The 8,599-nt window shown below is 37.0% G+C and overlaps 2 protein-coding genes across 2 annotated transcripts in view; one reads left to right on the forward strand and one right to left on the reverse strand.

The window, feature by feature from the left end:
- Positions 1-8,599, forward strand: part of LOC141399829 (uncharacterized) — a 237,074-nt gene that overhangs the window by 204,120 nt on the left and 24,355 nt on the right. The window lies entirely within an intron of this gene.
- Positions 1-8,599, reverse strand: part of SerRS-m (Seryl-tRNA synthetase, mitochondrial) — a 135,077-nt gene that overhangs the window by 62,207 nt on the left and 64,271 nt on the right. The gene's annotated exons all lie outside the window — the stretch shown is intronic.

Here is an 8,599-nt window from a genome sequence, read left to right on the forward strand (position 1 = left end):
GGTTGAAGTATTAAAAAACAATAATAGCAATCGTTTGATATGAAAAAGTCAAAATCGCATATTTTTAAGATACGAGGTTGAGGAAGTAAGGCATCGATATCAGATATAGACAAATTAAACATCATGGGAATCGACTGTATTCAAGCTTTCAATTTATGGCAAAAACCAATAACCTCATCGATGACGACATTGCACAATTAAAAAGCAAATATCAATCCGTATTTGACAACAGCACCCCAGGTCTGTGCAAAACAAAAGTCAACATACAACTACTGCCAAACGAAAAAACAAGAAAGATTGGAAAATTCAGGCATCATAACACCGGTAAATTCATCAAGATGCGCAGCAACGATAGTGGTCAGCAAACGTAATGGAAAACTTGTTATACCCTCCACCACAAGTTGTATTGAAGTAAAATGGAATAATTAGTTTCCTTTCGTGTATGAAGAAGACTTAATACTAAATTTCAGCAATTTCGGTAAAACAATGTGAGGCACCATTCTATGGGGGCTATTTCAAAACGTCGATCTATACCGACAAATTTCTGACGGAAAGTTTTTAGGCTCAAAGAAGACTAAATACCAAATTTCCTATATTTCGATAAGAGAATGTGGCTAAAACTTATACCGAAAATCAAGAAGTACGCTTCTATGAGGATGTAGGAAGACGTGGACCTATACTGATAATACTATTCTACAATATTTTATAACTCTTGGAAGACGAAATAACGAATTTCAGCCATTTCGGTTGGACGTCACAATCTTCAGTATTACGAAAATCGGGAGGTACCGTTCTATGGGGGCTATATCGAAACGTGGACCTATACCGACGAATTTTAGTCAGACATATGTACAGACATATTTCTGCCGAACAGTTTTATACCACATTGAAGACTAAATACCAAATTTCAGCCATTTTGGTGATATATTGAAGACACAGCCTTCAAAATACGAAAAATCGGGAGGTACCTTTCCATGGGGGCTATATGAAGGCGTGGACCAAAACCGACAAATTTAAAGGGGAAGTTTGAGTACCCCCAACGAAGTCTAAATACCAAATTTCGGTGGAATATTGAGGCCACAACGTTCAAAATACCAAAAATCGGGAGGTACCGTTCTATGGGGCCTATATGAAGGCATGAACCGATAACGACAAAGTTCTGGGGGAAAGTTTTATACCACCAACGTAGACTAAGTACCAAATTTCAGCCATTTCGGTGTGATAATGACGCTAAAACCTTCAAAATACCGTAAATCGGGAGGTACCGTTCTATGGGGGCTATATGAAGGTGTGGACCTATACCGACTAAATTCTGGGGCAAAGTTGTATACCCCTAAATTTCAGCCATTTTGGTAGGATAATGAAGCTGAAACCTTAAAAATAAGGAAAATCGGGAGTACCGTTCTATGGGGGCTATATCAAAACGTGGTCCGATATATCCCATTTTCAATACCAACCATCCTGCAAGTAATAAAAATCAACCAAGTAAAAAATACCAAATTCTGACTCTCTATCTTTAAAATTGCGAGCTGTATCTTGATTTCAACATACAGACAGACGGACATGGTCAAATCGACATAGAATTTTATGCTGATCAATAATATATATATACTTTATAGGGTCTCCGACGAATATTTCGATGTGTTACAAACGGAATGACAAATTTAATTATACCCTCCATATGGTGGAGGGTATAATAAGAATATGTGCAGACTATTCAACAGGTCTCAACTCAATGGTAGAACCAAATCAATATCAATTACCCACACCGGAAGAAATCCTTTCAGATTGCCATAACCGTGTAATTTTTAGTCACTTAGATTTTTTTAGTCACTTACAAGTCGAGGTCGGCGACGAAAGTAAATTTAACCGTTTAACCTCAGGTATAAAATCAGCTCCGGTAGCATTTTCAAGAATTATGGATGAACTATGCGCAGGCATAGACGGAGCAAACGCATATATAGACGAAATTATGATAGCAAGTGCCTCTGTTTCAGAACCTAAACAAACTTCTTCAAAGAATTCAAGATCATAGTTTCAAACTAAAATTTGAAAATATCCAGGACAAATCATAAATAAAGATGGAATCTAGCCAGATCCATCAAATTTTCAGCCATTCAAAATCTGAAAATTCCAGAAAACGTTTCAGAGGTAAGATCATTACTAGGCTCTATAAATCATTACGCGAAATTTGTCAACAACATGAGCTTCTTACGGAAACCTCTTGACGATCTACTAAAGAAGGACACCAAGTTCGAGTGGACGTCACAGTGTCAAAAACCCTTAGACGATTTCAAAAGCATTTTGACATCAAATTTACTTTTAACACATTATAACCCAAACCTGCATCATCACACGGAATAGGCGCAGTTATTTAACCTATGTTTCCAGACAACAGTATGAAAGCAATACACCATGTATCAAGATCTCTCACACCAGCTGAAAAGAACTATAGTCAAATTGAAAAAGAAGGATTAGCCCTCATATTTGCTGTTCAGCGGTTTGACAAAATGTTATTCGAACGCAAATTCTCTTTGCACACCGATCACAAACCATTACTGGCAATATTTGGATCAAAGAAAGGTACTCTCATTTTACTCGCTTACGATATCGAAATCAAATACACAAACACAAAGGACTTTGGCCACGCAGACGTTTTATCAAGATTAGTCAACAATCACGAAAACAACGCAGCAAAGCCATGGCCCGAAGTTAAGTTTATTGGCCAAACATCGACCAACAAATTGAAGACTATGTTTAAAAATGTCAATATACGGCAAAGAGTCTAGTAAAAACAAATCTTTGTCCATGGCCATCAACCACACACCCTCTTGAAAGGATCTACATAGATTATGCAGGTCCAGTAAAATGTAAATATTATCTCCTTATCATCGATTCATACTCGAAATACCCAGTTATTTACGAGACGTCAACTATAACTAAAAATGCTGAACGAATATTGTGCTCTCTTCGGACACCCAGAACAATTAGTCTCAGACAACGGATCACAATTCTGTTCAGAACAATTCGAAAAGTGGTGCAGCAAAAAGCCAACTTTACGCTTCCATGCAAGTTCAAACGGACAAGCAGAACGCTTCGTTGATACACTTAAACGTGCATTAAAAAAGCTCGAAGGGGAGGAAACTCATACGGAAGCTCTTCAGACATTCCTGGAAGTCTACAGATCTACACCAAATCCTAATACACCAGAAGGTAAGACTCCAGCAGAATCCTTTATCGGAAGAAAAATGAGGACAGTCTTCGATGCCTTAATAAAACCAGAACAAACTAAGCGCAACATCAATCACAATATGGAACAGCAGTACAACACCAAACACGGTACGAAAAACAGAGAGTGCAATAACGGAGACTTATGCCATGTTCATACCAGAATTTGAATCACGTTGTTCGCTCTCATAATTACGTACACGAATTAAACCGTTCATACGACATGGTACACAATTCATAGCAACATGATTCATATATTCATACTTTTTGTTAACTGATTTTAAAGAAAGTTTCAGCCCAAAGACGAGTAAAATTAACCATTTCCTTATATCAATATCACTTCTCAACCTTTATTCCTACACCAAATTCTAGGTATATCCTTTCAATATATACATTTGGTACTGGGTGCGGCTAAAGTTACTATATGATGTAAAAGAATTGTAACTTCTTTGCTTGCGAGTATTTAACTTTTTCTTTTTTCCTATTTCAGAAATTAAACTTGGGAGAATATTTAAAAATGGAACGCTATACAATTGCGCAAAGAACTTTCCATGGGGGCTATATGAAGGCGTGGACCAAAACCGACAAATTTAAAGGGGATGTTTGAGTACCCCCAACGAAGTCTAAATACCAAATTTCGGTGGAATATTGAGGCCACAACGTTCAAAATACCAAAAATCGGGAGGTACCGTTCTATGGGGCCTATATGAAGGCATGAACCGATAACGACAAAGTTCTGGGGGAAAGTTTTATACCACCAACGTAGACTAAGTACCAAATTTCAGCCATTTCGGTGTGATAATGACGCTAAAACCTTCAAAATACCGTAAATCGGGAGGTACCGTTCTATGGGGGCTATATGAAGGTGTGGACCTATACCGACTAAATTCTGGGGCAAAGTTGTATACCCCTAAATTTCAGCCATTTTGGTAGGATAATGAAGCTGAAACCTTAAAAATAAGGAAAATCGGGAGTACCGTTCTATGGGGGCTATATCAAAACGTGGTCCGATATATCCCATTTTCAATACCAACCATCCTGCAAGTAATAAAAATCAACCAAGTAAAAAATACCAAATTCTGACTCTCTATCTTTAAAATTGCGAGCTGTATCTTGATTTCAACATACAGACAGACGGACATGGTCAAATCGACATAGAATTTTATGCTGATCAATAATATATATACTTTATAGGGTCTCCGACGAATATTTCGATGTGTTACAAACGGAATGACAAATTTAATTATACCCTCCATATGGTGGAGGGTATAATAAGAATATGTGCAGACTATTCAACAGGTCTCAACTCAATGGTAGAACCAAATCAATATCAATTACCCACACCGGAAGAAATCCTTTCAGATTGCCATAACCGTGTAATTTTTAGTCACTTAGATTTTTTTAGTCACTTACAAGTCGAGGTCGGCGACGAAAGTAAATTTAACCGTTTAACCTCAGGTATAAAATCAGCTCCGGTAGCATTTCCAAGAATTATGGATGAACTATGCGCAGGCATAGACGGAGCAAACGCATATATAGACGAAATTATGATAGCAAGTGCCTCTGTTTCAGAACCTAAACAAACTTCTTCAAAGAATTCAAGATCATAGTTTCAAACTAAAATTTGAAAATATCCAGGACAAATCATAAATAAAGATGGAATCTAGCCAGATCCATCAAATTTTCAGCCATTCAAAATCTGAAAATTCCAGAAAACGTTTCAGAGGTAAGATCATTACTAGGCTCTATAAATCATTACGCGAAATTTGTCAACAACATGAGCTTCTTACGGAAACCTCTTGACGATCTACTAAAGAAGGACACCAAGTTCGAGTGGACGTCACAGTGTCAAAAACCCTTAGACGATTTCAAAAGCATTTTGACATCAAATTTACTTTTAACACATTATAACCCAAACCTGCATCATCACACGGAATAGGCGCAGTTATTTAACCTATGTTTCCAGACAACAGTATGAAAGCAATACACCATGTATCAAGATCTCTCACACCAGCTGAAAAGAACTATAGTCAAATTGAAAAAGAAGGATTAGCCCTCATATTTGCTGTTCAGCGGTTTGACAAAATGTTATTCGAACGCAAATTCTCTTTGCACACCGATCACAAACCATTACTGGCAATATTTGGATCAAAGAAAGGTACTCTCATTTTACTCGCTTACGATATCGAAATCAAATACACAAACACAAAGGACTTTGGCCACGCAGACGTTTTATCAAGATTAGTCAACAATCACGAAAACAACGCAGCAAAGCCATGGCCCGAAGTTAAGTTTATTGGCCAAACATCGACCAACAAATTGAAGACTATGTTTAAAAATGTCAATATACGGCAAAGAGTCCAGTAAAAACAAATCTTTGTCCATGGCCATCAACCACACACCCTCTTGAAAGGATCTACATAGATTATGCAGGTCCAGTAAAATGTAAATATTATCTCCTTATCATCGATTCATACTCGAAATACCCAGTTATTTACGAGACGTCAACTATAACTAAAAATGCTGAACGAATATTGTGCTCTCTTCGGACACCCAGAACAATTAGTCTCAGACAACGGATCACAATTCTGTTCAGAACAATTCGAAAAGTGGTGCAGCAAAAAGCCAACTTTACGCTTCCATGCAAGTTCAAACGGACAAGCAGAACGCTTCGTTGATACACTTAAACGTGCATTAAAAAAGCTCGAAGGGGAGGAAACTCATACGGAAGCTCTTCAGACATTCCTGGAAGTCTACAGATCTACACCAAATCCTAATACACCAGAAGGTAAGACTCCAGCAGAATCCTTTATCGGAAGAAAAATGAGGACAGTCTTCGATGCCTTAATAAAACCAGAACAAACTAAGCGCAACATCAATCACAATATGGAACAGCAGTACAACACCAAACACGGTACGAAAAACAGAGAGTGCAATAACGGAGACTTATGCCATGTTCATACCAGAATTTGAATCACGTTGTTCGCTCTCATAATTACGTACACGAATTAAACCGTTCATACGACATGGTACACAATTCATAGCAACATGATTCATATATTCATACTTTTTGTTAACTGATTTTAAAGAAAGTTTCAGCCCAAAGACGAGTAAAATTAACCATTTCCTTATATCAATATCACTTCTCAACCTTTATTCCTACACCAAATTCTAGGTATATCCTTTCAATATATACATTTGGTACTGGGTGCGGCTAAAGTTACTATATGATGTAAAAGAATTGTAACTTCTTTGCTTGCGAGTATTTAACTTTTTCTTTTTTCCTATTTCAGAAATTAAACTTGGGAGAATATTTAAAAATGGAACGCTATACAATTGCGCAAAGAACTAAGATTGTTTTTCTATTCATTGAAAATCATCGTTCGATAATTAATACTCAACGTGCATACAGAAGATTTTATGGTGTAAGAACTGCTCCAACGTGCCCAACCATTCGTTCGTTGGTGAATAATTTTGCTGAATATGGGACTGTCGGAGATTCAAGACGTACGGGCAGACCTCGAACTGGCAGATCGGCCGAAAATATTGATGCTGTGCGACAGAGCGTCGAAGAAAAATCCGGAGACATCAACGAGAAGACGATCTTCCCAGTTGCAGCTTTCTGACCGCACTCTTCGGCGAATTTTAAAACACGATTTGCACCTGTTCCCTTACAAAATCCAACTAGTCCAAAAACTAAATCCTGAGGACTTCGTATTGCGCTTGGAATATGATAGAGCAGTTTTAAATCTCGTTGATCAAAATGAAAATTTTTTTTCAAATTTAATGATGACCGACGAACCGCATTTTCACTTGAACGGTTTCGTAAATAAACAAAACAACAGATTTTGGGGATCCCAAAATCCCAAAAATCTTCATCAGAAATCAGAAATTGATCGTATACCACAAGAAACACTCAACAAAGTTATGGAAATGCCATAAAAAGAGCACATTTTTGCGTTAGAGCAAACGGTTCTCATTTAACTGATATTATTTCTCATAATTAATGTAAAAAATAACATAAAATAAACTTTCTTTTTATCATAATTTTTTTTTTGTTTTTTTCATTTCATTCAATAGTTATTTAAAAAACAAATCATATAGTTACTTTAGCCGCACCCTGTACTAAATTTAGTAACTTGTTGTACTTTTCGTAGGTCGAATTTCCAAAAAACCCTTTGGTTCCCTAACTTTCCTTCGGTGACCTTCGTTCGAAATTTCAGAATTCTAGCTCTTCCCGTTTGCATAATACAAAATCATATTTAGTGCCTTTTAGTACTTTTCGTACCCTTCTAGTTCGAATTTCCAAAAACCATGCCTTATCTGACACCTTCGGTCCAAGGGTGATCCTTACCCAGAATTTCAAGATTCTAGCTTTAGCCGTTTAGCCTGGGCGTTGATTATCAGTAAGTCAGTCAGTAACTCATCATCTAAGTATAGATTATATTAAATTTGTTTTTTTTTTTAACATCTATATAGCAGTACCGCTCTATTTCAGATATTATGAAGTTTTTTTCGCTACATTTACTGGCTGAATTAGATATAAGTTGGCATTTGCAATCCAAGTGATCAAAATTGTAGCGTTCTATCTCAATTCTTTTAAAAGCTAGAGCACTGCCGACCAGGAAGAAGGCACACAAAATTCTTTTTGCAGGTTATATGCACGCATGCTGCAAAACAAAAACAAATCAAAACATTTTCTCTCTTTTGTGTGCTCTTTAGTTTTGTTCGGGTCATGTGTGTGTGAATAGCCGAAAAACTTCGTAACTTCAACAATACCAAAGATCGGTATTGAGCTAGAGTGATTACCATAGACAGACGGATGGACATGCATATATCGACTCAGAATTTACCCTGATCAAGAATATTCAGTGGGGTGCCCATACGTATTTTGTAAATAATAACACTGTGCAACACGAAGAAATGAACCAGCGCGATGAAAGGCTTAAAAGGACAAGATATGTGTTTCAACGTGTTTCGGTATCGCATGCACTTTGGCTGCTACACACCGTCAGAGATTAGGGTCCTGGATGTCAAAATAGATTATTTTGTCAGGCTCATACCTTCCAAACTGTTTAGAATGTTGATTTACTCTCAAAGGCAAAAATGCACTGCGTTATTATTGTTGTGTAACTATTTACAAAGCACTTTAAAAATTAGAGAACATGTACTCATTTGGGGACACCACTGTATATACTTTTCAGGTTCGCAAATGATTATCCCCTTACGAACTGAAAAACAAACGTAAAATGCCGTCCTTACTGTTTAAGTAAAAATTGGCTCCATTTATTTTAAATGGAACAGTAGTGCTGTTTGTTGCACAACTGACCGTATGTACATCCTATGAAATCTGTTTAGTACTTAATTGCAC

The sequence above is a fragment of the Musca autumnalis genome, unplaced genomic scaffold (assembly GCF_047663935.1).
Source record: "Musca autumnalis isolate F117 unplaced genomic scaffold, ASM4766393v1 scaffold_3, whole genome shotgun sequence".
Classification (NCBI taxonomy): Eukaryota; Metazoa; Arthropoda; class Insecta; order Diptera; family Muscidae; genus Musca; species Musca autumnalis.